The sequence below is a fragment of the Lissotriton helveticus genome, chromosome 5_1 (assembly GCF_964261635.1).
Source record: "Lissotriton helveticus chromosome 5_1, aLisHel1.1, whole genome shotgun sequence".
Taxonomy (NCBI): Eukaryota; Metazoa; Chordata; class Amphibia; order Caudata; family Salamandridae; genus Lissotriton; species Lissotriton helveticus.
This window is the reverse complement of record NC_136065.1, coordinates 1,099,541,424-1,099,554,498: the sequence shown is the minus strand read 5'-3', so window position 1 is coordinate 1,099,554,498 and position 13,075 is coordinate 1,099,541,424. Positions and strand designations below refer to the sequence as shown.

At 47.8% G+C, this 13,075-nt stretch overlaps 1 protein-coding gene across 2 annotated transcripts in view; it reads right to left on the bottom strand.

Annotated features, from left to right (window-relative positions):
• The window catches only part of LOC144755155 (glutathione S-transferase omega-1-like), a 499,081-nt gene that overhangs the window by 26,770 nt on the left and 459,236 nt on the right, over window positions 1–13,075 (bottom strand). The gene's annotated exons all lie outside the window — the stretch shown is intronic.

The window sequence follows — 13,075 nt, the reverse complement described above, 5'->3', positions numbered from 1 at the left end:
AGTGCATCACTACTAGCTGTGAAGCAAAAGCTTCAACCTTGGGAGTGTTTGAAAACATGCTGGAAATCCTGGGGAGGGTAGTGTTTTGAGTCCCACCGAACTTACGGTGGGAACACCTCAAGGTCTTTTTGGGAGAGGACTGCTCACTTGCTGATGTTGGTGGTGAAGACCCTGCTGTCCTGGGACCACCACAAAAGAAGGAACAACCAAAAATAGGGCCAAAACAGTGCACAATGATCCAACCAGACAGGGCATTATGGGGCGCTTTTCAGAAGCAATGAATATTTTATTAAAGGCTCTCCCGCTGTGTTGTGGAAAGGCGCTGTAGTTTTGCCTTCGGTTTTTGCTCTTGTTTAGGTGGTGCCTGGTCCCACTTGGCACCTCGCATTTGGCTATGATAGGGGAGCACGGGGAACCTACTCTTGGCTGCCCCGTCGGCTCCCCGCCCGGGCAGCACTCTTCCACGCTGCTGCAGAAGCCGGCAAGGTCTCTCTGTATCATGGCCCTGACCCCCTTGTGCTCTCACTCCTCCTGTACCTTGTGGATGTATAACTAAACAACTACCTCCAAAATCACGAGCACCTGAACCACGAAGGCTAAACAACAACAAACCAAAACCACTAAATATTTTACCACGACTTACCGAACCACGAAAAATATGCAATTTACCTATATAACTACTCTTTACTAACCCAAACACCACACCCCCTAAAAACTAACTCGAACCCCTCACATCCCCTGAAAATTAACTCAAACCCCTCCCACCCCCTAAAAATTAACACAAACCCTCCCACTCCCTAAAAACTAACTCGAACCCCCACCCCCTAAAAACTAACTCCAACCTCTTCCACCCCCTAAAAAATAACACAAACCCTTCCAGCCCCTAAAAACTAACACAAACCCTCCCAGCCCATAAAAACTAACTCTAACCCCCCACCCCCTAAAAACTAACTACTATTCCAGCCAATATAAGTTACGGACACCTTTCTCTGTTACGTATAACTCCTGTGCTTAACCCGGTATTATTGGCATGTCACTGCGTCTCCTTTTAAACCAATACTCATGTAGTGGCGCTGTCTAGTCTATGCACGTCACGTACAGACGTGACGTGCGGCCGCCATGTTAGGGTGAGCGCGCAGCGCGCATTCAGAAGCGCGGAAAGCCGACACAGAGCTGTCGCGGCTCGGCGCTCTTTAGGGAGATTTAATTAATAAAACAAGTTAACCACACAAACGCTGCAGCGTCTTCATTGGGGCATTAAAGGACATTACAATGGCGACGAGGATGGGATTCTAGACCCCCTGCCCCCTGCAGAGGACCAGACCACCAAGGACACCATCTGCCACCGGTGGCCAGAGGGCAAGCAGTAAGGAACTGGACCACGGTAAAGAAAAGAGAAAACCTGGTGCCAGGAAGAGCAAGAGGTCGGAAGGAGACCAGCAGCAACACACAGGTACCACCCTAAAGAGCGTGGCAGAGCTCAGCACAGCCCAGGGGAGGTGACTACCAGCCTAAAGGGTAGCCCACACCCCAGAGACGTCAGGACAGCGCGCCTGAGCACGCGACGACCCACCGGACAAGGAGGACCGCGCTGGATCCCCCAGGCAAGATTGAGGGGGCGGACGAAGGCAGTCCCCAACCGCAAACAGGCAAGGAAGAGCAGGACAACACGCCAGGAAGTCCCAGAGGCCAAGCGAACGAGCATCCCGCGATCAAGAGCGAGAAAATGAGTGCGCAGGCGGGGTACGCGATGGCGCCAGCGCAGTTCCTACCAAGACCAGGAGAACCGCTTATGAAGTGGGAAGACTGGAGGGAATACATCGATAATTTCATAGGAGTATTGGAGGATGAGAATGAAGAACAATTCAATCCCAAGAGGAAGAAACGCATATTATTGCTAAATCTGGGCCCAGAAGGCCTGAGAATTTACAAAAGCCTTGTCCCGAAACAAAGAGGAAGCACCGACGTGGATGTATATGCCCATGCCATCGAAGACCTGAATGAACACTACAGGCCGGCGGTGTGTGTCTCAGTGGACAGGTTCAATTTCCAGCAAAGGAAACAACGGCCGGTAGAGACAGTAGAGGAGTATGCTGCGGCCTTGAAGAGACTAGCGTCCACGTGCAAATATGATAACTGGGAGGAGGAGTTCATCAAAGACCAGGTGGTGATGCATACCACGAGCACGGCGGTGCAGGACAAGTTGTGGGCCAGCGGGGACACCACCCTAAAAGAAGTGATGGTAATCGTCAAAAGGGCAGAGCTGGCGCGCAGATGCGCGGACGCAACGAGGAAAGAGACAACCACCAACACAATGGTGAACAGAATAGACGAGGAGGAGCCCCGCAGGGACTACAAGAACAAGGGTTCGGCGGCAAAGGGGCCCAACAAATGGCAAGGTAACCCAGGCCCTCCAGGGTAACAAGCAGGAAGTACCAAGAAACCGTGCTATCGGTGCGGGAGCTGGTCGCACGAGGCACACGACAGGAAGTGCCCCCCGTTCCGCGCCAAATGTTTGTACTGCGGCATAGTGGGCCACTACGAGAAGGTGTGTCGGAGGGAGTCCTCGAAGAGCATGGTAAAGTACGTCGGATAGGAAAGCGAAGAACAAGAAGAGGGCGCAGAAGAAGACGTGGTCACAGTCATTTACATTGAAGATCAAGTACAAAGCGTAGATGGCCAGGTGTTGAACATCGAAGGCAAGAGAACAATGAAACCGGTGCTGGAGATGCTGATTGGCGGGATACCGATTAAGGTCGTGGCTGACACCGGCTCGCCCTACACCATCATCCAAAGAGCGGTGTGGGAGGAGAGCTTTGCACCACACCTAGGCCCAGAATTGGAGAGGTTAGACATCCGCGCAGTAACGTACAACGGGGACCGCATTCCCATGGCAGGATTCAGACCACTACAGTTTGAGTTCAGAGACCGGTCAGCGTTCTGCAAATTGTACATCTCTGAGAGAGGACCCTCGGTCTTAGGATGGCTCGACCAAGGCGACCTGGGCATCAAGCTGGACCCAGGAGGAAAGGAACAGATACTACTCACGGAACCGGGAGTCTGGCCGGACCTAGAAAAATGGAAGGAAGACTACCCCAAGGTTTTCGGAGGCACAGTCGGAAGGATGGAGAAATTTGCGCACATGATAGTCTTGAAGGACGGTGCTGTGCCCGTTGCCCACAAAGTGAGAAATGTTCCTTTGGCGGTAAGGGACGCGGTGCAAGAAGAACTACAGGATCTCGAGAGGAAAGGGATCATCGAACCTATCACGTGCGCGGAGTGGCTCGCACCCCTGGTGGTCGTGAAGAAACCGAGCGGGAAGATCAGGCTGTGTGTCGACCTACGCGAGTTGAACAAGAGCATAGTGGTGGAGAGGTTTCCCTTGCCCCGGATCGAGGAAATGCTGGCCAGAACCAGGGGAGTCAAATGGTATTCCACCATAGACTTGACCTCCGCCTACCACCAGATAGCCCTGCATCCGGAAAGCCGAAAACTCACGTCCTTCATCACTCCATTCAGGTGCTACCAGTTCCGCCGCATGCCGTTCGGGCTAGCCTCGGCGGCTGCGGTGTTCCAAAAGTTGATGCACCAGCTGTTTAGAGACACCGATGGAGTCCAATATTTCCAGGACGACATCCTGGTAATGGGACGAGACAGACCGGATCACGACAGCAAACTGGGAAGGGTACTAAAGATCCTCGAGAGCAAGGGCCTCACAGCTGAATGGACCAAGTGCCGGTTTGGAATGGAGTCGGTGACTTACCTGGGTCACGAGATAGGGGTGCGAGGGGTTACCCCGAAGGCAGACAATGTGAGAGCCATCTGCGAAGCGCCACCGCCTTCCACCAAAGAAGAAGTACGGTCATTCCTTGGAATGGCGGAGTATTATAGTAAGTTCGTGCAGCACTTCGCATCCAAAACCCATCACATGAGGCAGCTGACACGAGACAACACGGAATTCTGCTGGTCGGAGGGAGCGCAAGGTGAATTTGAAGTCATCAAAAGAGAGGTGGCTGGAGCAATTCCGCTCCAAGGATACGACCCCCAAGGAGCCACGGTACTAACCACGGAGGCCAGCGACAAGGGGCTGGGTGCCGTCCTTATGCAAGATCGAGGCCAAGGGAGAATGGAAACGATCAGTTTTGCATCCCGCACGCTCAGTGAGACCGAGAAGAAGTATAGTGTAATTGAAAAGGAGATGCTGGCGGTTGTGTGGGCCATGTCCAGGTTCAGACAGTTCTTGTGGGTCACACGGTTCTTGTTAAGGACAGATCACAAACCCTTGCTGAAAGTACTAACGTCCAGCGGACATGCAAGTGCCACACCGCGGATCTCAAAGATGACCCTCAAACTGCTGGAATTTAGGTACGACGTAGAGCACATCCCTGGCAGCAGGAACAGAGTAGCAGACTACCTGAGTAGAGCGGCAGCCATGGATCAGAGTGGAGTAGACCATGCTGGAGCGGAAGAAATGGTGGCACTCATGGAAGATCAAGAGGAAACCATCGGACACCAGGAATGGAGGCAGGCTTACGGGAAAGATCCGGTCCTCGAGGAAGTGAAATCATACATCACAGGAGGGTGGCCTGATAAGAGACTAACCCGTGGCGGCCTCAACCCATACTTCGAAGTCAGAGAAGAGCTGTCGATGGACGACCAAGGAGTGTTTGTATACAGAGGGGAGAAAATCATCCCCCCAGCAGACATCATCCCCAAACTATTGGACATGCTCCACGAGGGACATTTGGGAATAGGAAAACTCAAACTAAGGGCCAAGCAAAACTACTGGTGGCCAGGTATGGATGCAAGGGCCGAGAGGCACGTCAGAGACTGCCCACAGTGCCAAGGGGCAGACAAAACGCTCAAACCACTCTGCCCTGCCCTGGGAAAATTTGACCCCCCAAGGAATCCATGGGAGGAGTTGTCAGAGGATATCCTGGGCCCATCCTGGATGTGCATGGAGTCCAGAAGTACGTATGTGTCCTGGTGGATAGGTACTCGAAATGGCCTGAGCTGAAAATAGACGAGGTGATGGATACAGAGACCATCATAAAATTCCTGGCGGACACTTTCGTGAGAGAAGGCATTCCGAAGTCCATCTTAAGTGACAATGGCCCCCAATTCAGATCAGAGAAATGGAGCAACTTCATGCAAAGAAATGGAATCCTGGCAAAGCACACGTCCATATACCACCCGGCTGGGAACGGACTTGTGGAGCGATTTAACAGAGTGGTGATGGGCTCCGTGCAGGCAGCCATCTCCAACAACAAGGACTGGGAAAGAGAGATTGAGCGCATGGTGTGGGCGTACAGGATCACCCCCACAGGTACAGGGTACAGCCCTTTTTAAATACTGAGAGGCCGCAAACCATTCACCCGGGACAACCGTGTGTGGAATATTGTGAGTATCTTCAAAAGCGGATTGCGGTCCAGTTGTTGTCTACGGATACGACTATTTAATCACTTCCCGTTTCTAGTTTGCAAACACACTCATACAACTGAATTGGTGCCGCCAGAACGCGCTGCCTCTGGATACTCTAGTAAGTGAAATGCCTGCCTTACACACGAGACATTCCACCTTTGGAGTGTTACTCTTGCACCTTTTGTCCCTTCATCTTGTTTGCAGACTACTGCTGCTATACCCTGACAGGGGTGTCTCTTTCTTTTCCAGAAAGCGATGGTGAACACACACACGTGTGCTGCACCCACATTACCGTAGTTTTGACCGTTTTATTTACCGCTGGGAGATACCTAATCCCAATTACTACAGTAAGTTGCTCTCTAGTCTTCCGCACTTTCACATAGCCATACTTCTCTTATCGTAAGCCTGAGTCCCTTTCCCTGACGCCACCTTGTTATACTCCTTTTCAGATCAACTTCAAATTGGTTCTTTCCGATTTCTTACTCGCGACACCTGTGGATTGAATAAACGTGAACAGAGTTGAGACTTTGTCTCAGTTCCACCAACGTAGTCGGGCATTTACGTTTTACCACTGTCCTTTATATGGTCTTACCGCTGTCCTTCAATATTGTCCAGCCTGTTACAGGTGCTTTGTCTTTTCCCCCCCAAACAGAAATTCATAATACATTTGTGACACACCACTGTTGGCGCCATAGGACTGCCGGGTTGGAATTATCATTAGCTTTCCGGTGAGACTCATTATTTTTTTATTCTATGCCTGCTTGGTTCTGCCTGTCCTTTTGTGGATCCATCCTAACTTTGTCCCCCCCATATTTATTCACAGAATACGTGGCACTACTGAAAAATTTGCAGGTAGTGTTTGGCCATTATGTCTCTCTCTTGTTTTTACCCGCTAATACCTCATTATGATTCCCCATTTTAACTGGTGTTTTTTCTTATGTTATATAGACGCTATATCCCTTCTTTCCTGGAATCCCACTACTTATACTTGTACCCAGCTGGGTTGGAATTATCAACGGCCTTGGGACTATGCTAAGTTCTCGCAACTTTGTACAGGTACTTTCACTAGCGACATTCTGTCCCTTAAGATCTTTTCAAGATTTTGGATTGCTTGTGTATCTACGTCACCCTTTGTTTCGCCCTCACTTTCCTCATGTCCTCCAGAGCCTTTCTCACAAAACCTTTCCGTTCGTGCTTCACCATATGTTTAAATCTTATCACCCGTTGTCTCACTGGTTGCGTTTCATCACAATAAAAGAATATACAGCATAACTCAAGAACTCTGTACATATGTTTATGTCTACTCTTGTATAAACTTGTTTTATTATGTATGTGTGCCCAGGATTTAGCTAAACCCTAAAAACTAACTCGAACCCTTCCCACCCCCTAACAACTTACTCAAACCCCCACCCCCTAAAAACTAACTCAAACACTTCCCATCCACTAAAAATGAATATTAACCCTGCAACCCCCTAAAAACGAACATGAACCCTCCCAGCCCCTAAAAACCACCTTGAACCACCCTACCCCCTAAAAACTAACTCAAACCCCTCCCACCCCCTAAAAACAAACACAAACCCGCCCAGCCCTTTAAAACTAACCCGAACCCCCATCCCCCAAAAACGTACACAAACCCCTCACCCCAAAAAACTAAACCAAACCCCCCTCCACCCACGAACCCCTCTTACCTGTTCTTGTCTGACGCTCCCCTGAACTCCACCCTGCACGAACACTAGACCGTCTTAGCCTGAACCACACACATGCGTGGTTCAGGCTATGTTATTGTTCAAGCAAGTCATTGTTTGGCTTGCGTGACTCCAGAACTCATTGTTCCGGAGTCATTGCTGAGGATGTTTCTCGTACCGTTTGTGTGTGGGGGACTGGTGGAATCGAGCACATGTCTCCATGCCTCCCTAGCTGTTCATGAGACTCATTGTCCCGTAGGCTTGGCAACATTCTTCACATGGTAATTATCCGCCAGGGCCATAGGCCACGGGGTCATGAAACACCAAAGTACAAAACAGTAACATCCCCAGTGCCTTCAGACAGACTCATCATTACTATGGTGATATTTGGGCAGACTCATAGGCACATGACTATGGGGATATTTGGGCTGACTCATAGGCACATGACTATGGGGATATTTGGGCTGACTCATAGACACATGATTATGGGGATATTTGGGCTGATTCATCAGGATTTTGGAACAATACTTATATTGCACTCAAACAACGAGGCAGTGCTTGGCTTATCCACTGATTGAAGAGGACAGATCCTCTTCAGCGATCCCCCTCACCCAAACATCTCCATGATCTAGCTTAGCTTCTTCTGCACTGTGGCTCTCCTGCAAATCTTCGATGCTGTGAACATCTTCTTCCCTGCAAATCCAGCCACACAGCAAACTCCATCCCTGCAATGGCGCACGGCTCTCATGCGAGTTGTCTGGGATCTCTCCTTTGTTCAGTGGACTTGGGCAGGCCCTTCCCTCGGACAGGGTGACAGCTGAGTGATTGATGCAGATCACTTAGCCCCCTGCCTTTCGTCCTCAGGAGCTGGGTGAAGTACTGGTAATCACTCCCTTTGTGTGAGGAGGCCTTTGTTCCTGCTGCTGGAGAGAAATACAAGCAACTGGGCACAGCAGGGTGGCAAAAGCCTGGGCTCTGATCCTGACCTGAGCCAGAGAAATATGAAAACTCTGGCTGACCCATAAAGTGTACAAATATCCTTTTGGAAATTGCAGAATGTATTTTCCTGCACAGGTTACACCCCAATTCCCGACGTCAATGATCGCTGTAGGCCAAAGGGAATCGAAACTACACTCTAAGGCAGTTCTCTCCCTATGTGCATAATAAAGTGTCACTACAGACAAACAGTAAATCACATTGACTTTTCCTATTAGTGTACACAAACATTATAAGCCCTATACCAGGTTAATATCTAATCCTGCAGAGACCCCATTGCACCAGGCTACCTATGTGCAGTAACTGGACTGCTGTACACAACAGTAGTCTCCCATGCACAGCCCGCATGCATGTGCATATGTGTTACAAGCCAAGTGTCCCTTACCCTTGCAACATTGTCGTGGACTTATACTAAAAGGAGGACACTGGCGGTAAACACACGCAGGCCGTTTGCCATGTAATTACTGTGGGTTAGATACAGGTAGTGAGAGTCCACAGAAAAAAGTCCAAAACTGGGCGATCAAAAAAATCAAAACAAATCCGGGCACCCTGATTGCGTGGAACCCAATTGCAACACATACCATACCACAATGCCATGACCACACTCCAAATCTCAAATCCCAGTCCATGCCACACAGCATCACACTGAGAAAAAAAAACAAGAAGGTAACAGTTGCAATATTTGAATTGTTTGGAAAAGGCTCTAAGAAGCAAATCTACAGTACTTTCAAGATGTCTCCCTTCAGAGAACAGACCACCTTCATGTACCATCTCAGGGAGTGAACAGAGAGTATGGAACACTGGGAATTAAACTTGGTCCACTGTTTTAAACAAAAGTTCAAATATCATTTACTTAATCAAGTCTACTTCTTTCGGAGTGGCGGGTGGTAACTTTTCAAAGTAGTAGAGAGTAAAAGTTGTGGACGAGTTTGACTTACTTTACGAGTGAGCCTGACTGCCAAAGGTGACTTCGGGAGCATTCTTCCCGAGATAATTTTGAAAAAAGAGGTATGTATGGTGCATTTTAAAGCAATTGATTTATAAAGGATTTGGTAAGAAGGTTTGTAAAATAAATTCTGCAAGAGTTGTCTTGAAATATTTAAAAATGTGAATATGTGTCCTCAATATCTTGTCACACTATTTTCAACAGTGAATGTAGTAGGCAAATTGTACACTGTTCAGTGTGACCTGCACCTTTCTGTTAAAAATACATGTTGTTAACACAAAAGACCACCGGTGCACTTCCCAGTGGTCAGGGGGTTGGAGAGGAAAAATAATTGGAGTATATCCTCCCTGGGGATAACTACTTCACGAAAAATACTCCAAAAACACTATATCAGAACAAGATATCTGGTAGTGTAATATTTGAGGATGATTACACTAATAGTGGTAGTGAGGATTGAGCACTTACCCACTAACGATATTGGGCCATGCTAGTCATGTCCGCATGTCATGGGGGAGAAAACAAGTTCTTTTTAGTTACCCTCACACACCCTAGTGGTGTCATGCTTCATCATCGGGTCACCCCGACTCCTAGAGGTCGGGGTGGGCTCAACCACAGTGTTGGGTAGCTCTTCAAATAGATGAAACAGGGGGGGGGCTTAAAGATAAAAAACCTCAGTCAGACCCCTGGTTTCCCTTTATTCTTGGGTCTGGCTGGGTCAATAACAAAATCTAAAAATGGGTCTCTTTGGGTTTTAATGGTCCTAAGACCCTAGTGCCGACATGTTTCAGTCCACAATGGCCATAAAGGTCCAGGACTTTCTTCAGGGCTGGTAAAGAACCCCCCTTCTCTATGTGTGGGGAATGAAAAGGATGGAAGGTCCCTATCCTATTTGTATAGCGAGGGAAGAGTAGCTTCTCCTCGTGTATGTTAAAATGTCTCTGTGTTGCCAAACTCCGTCTGTGGGGCGAAATCACAAAGAGTCAGAATTATAGACATAAGAATATAACTGTAAGTGCCTTATCCGTTGTGGTGCATGCCAAACTCAGTGTGCATGCTATAATGGTGGACAATTCAATCCCCATGGTGCCATACATCCAAATCGTGCTCTGACCGGATATCATACTTTGACCGGATATCATACTGTGATGTGCTCGTAGGGTCACTCTATGCATATTAATGCTATCTCAAAATTCTACTCGATGAGATGCATGCGTTACAAAACCAGTGAAAATAGTCTCAATAGCAGAATGGTAAACATATAGCCAAAGTATCAACGTGACGTAAATATCAGACATTTAACCATACATACGTGCATACATCCACATATAACGTTAGTAATTGCATTAGCACTTACCCAATTAGGGGGGCTTCGTGCTTCTCAAAGGACCGAGAAATGCGGTGTGTGGTCTTAATGATTTTTTAGAAAAAATGAGAAGTGCGTAGATGTAGATGATTAATATTATAATCGGAAGTCGTATCCCCAGGGAGTGAGCTCTGGGGGTTTTGTTAAAAAAAGAGCACTTCCGTACTGGTCATTGAGAGTTCATGAATAGTCCGGGTCATAGGCATGGCGTCAAGTACTTACTCAGTTCGAGGTCTCACCCGTCATCTACACCTATTGCGGTCTCGGTCCCTGGCTCTGCGAGGGTGAGCTGCTGGTGTATCGGCATTGAAATACCCCGTATTGTGCTGAATCATTTCCGTGTTCAGCGCCGCCATCATGCGCTAACCGGATGTTGTGTGTACGCGCTGGCGTCGGTGTGCTCCCTCCTTCCGGTCCTAAGGTTGAGGATGAAGGGAAATGTAGTTCCTCTACTCGAGAATCGCGTCAGGGACCCGTTTTTCTCGGAATGACTATCAAAAAATATTAAAAAAAATATTTATTTATCTCATCTGTAGAAAGGAGGGGGGGACCCATTTATTTTGAATTGACTAAATAATTATTTATGCTCATCTGCAGAAAGGAGGGGGGACGTGCTGGTTCAAAGATACATAATTGTCTTTATAACTGATAAATTCAGTGTCTTGTTCTCGCTGATTCACATTGAACCCTTACCGCATGTTTGGTGTTATAGATCACTCGGGTGGTACCCTGTAGTCCACTGTCAAACTGGCGTGGGGTTGCCACTTGGCGGGTAGCAGTATTTGTGGTTCGTCATGTTACTTATGTTTGGGGGAGGTTGCACTGTGTATGGGTAGTCCCCATACTTCACTCATTTTCTTTATATCATTTCTTAAGTTGGCCCCATGGGATTGTGTCGTTGAGGCCAACCTCATGTGTCTTGAGGCGATAGATCCACCGTTGTTCCTTCTCAAGTAGGACTTTTTGTAGGTTGTTAGTGGCTTTTACCTTTTCAATCACTGTCCACCTGATGTCTGTGTCCTTATGATTACTCTCCACATAGTGCGCTGTCAGTCTTGTGGCTGTAATCGCTCTCCTGATGGTACTCCTGTGTTCGCGGATGCGGATTTTTATTTTGCGCGACGTTATTCCTACATATAGTAGGTGACATGGGCATTTAATGAGGTAAATCACTGCCTCTGTGTTGCAGTTTGTGTGAGATCTCTGTTCCGAAGGAGTAGGTAGGCCAAGATCCAAGCGTCTTGTGTGTTCAGTGAGTTCGCACACTACGCACATTCCACATGGGAAATGTCCCATGACCGGAGGTGCGTTCCAAAGGGTTGGTTGAATACTGGTTTTTGGTTGATAGCTATTGGTATGGACCAATGAGTCTCTCAGGCTCCTGTTCTTTTTAAAGGAGAACATGGGTTTGTCGAACCTCAGTTTGTTAGATGTAAGGATCCCCATTTTTTGTTGATGATCTTCTTTATCTGATTAGTTGAGGAGTTGAAGGTCATGACGCAGATCAACTGTTGTGGTTCGGGCCTGTCATGAGTCTCAAGGAGAGATTCTCTGGGTGTATTCCGTGCCCTTTTACCAGCATTCTTGATGATTCTTGGTGGGTATTTCTTCTCTATTAGTTTGTTAGTCAATACCTTTGCCTCTTTTCTATAGTCTTGGATGTTGGAGCAGTTCCTGCGGATGAGTAGGAACTGTCCTACTGGTAGATTCTCTCTGAGTGAACGTGGATGGGCACTGTCAAACCTAAGCAGGCTATTTTTGTCTGTGGGTTTTGTGTATAGAGAGCTGTTTAAAGTGCCACTGCTCACAAAGATGTTGATGTCTAGGAAAGGCACCATCTTCCTGTCTTTTTGCATAGTGAAGCGTAAGTGTTTTTTTTTTTGGTTGATCCAGCCTGCAAAGTTTTGTAGGCTTTCTTCATTACCTTTCCAGGCCATAAGGACATCGTCTATATACCTATACCATCTACAAATAATAGTGGTGTACGGATTAGGGGCCCATATATGTAGGTCCTCAAATTGACCCATGTACAGGCAGGCAATGCTGGGAGCAAAAGTACTGCCCATAGATGTTCCATGGGTCTGAAGGTATAGTTGATCTTCAAATTTGAAGACATTTTCGGTCAGTGCCAGCCGGATGAGGGACACAATCCATTCCACTGGTACGGTCTACTCCCATTCTTCTTTTTTGTGTAGGTCTTCTATGACGTCAATGCTGTCTGACTGTGGTATGCTCGTGTAAAGTGCTTCAACGTCTAGGCACACTAGTATGTTTTCCTTGGGGTCATATTCAATGTCAACCAGGAGGTTGAGAAGATGTTTTGTATCCTGTACAAAAGACTTGATGCATTTAACTAGCGGGCGTAAAAACCAGTCAGTGTATTGGGACAATGGTTCCAAGATTGATCCGATCGCGGATACAATAGGTCTGCCCGGTGGTGGTATTTTGCCTTCGTGGATCTTTGGGATGGTATAGAATAATGGGATTCTAGGTTCTTCCTGGTTCAGGAACCCATATTCTTTCTTCGATATCCAACCGCTGTCTAGAGCATCTTTCGTCATCGTGGTGATGGTTTTCCTCAGTCTCTCTGTGGGATCTCTGTTCATTTTTTGGTAGAACTTCGTGTCACTCAACAGGGTAAGACATGCTGTTTGGTATGCTGTG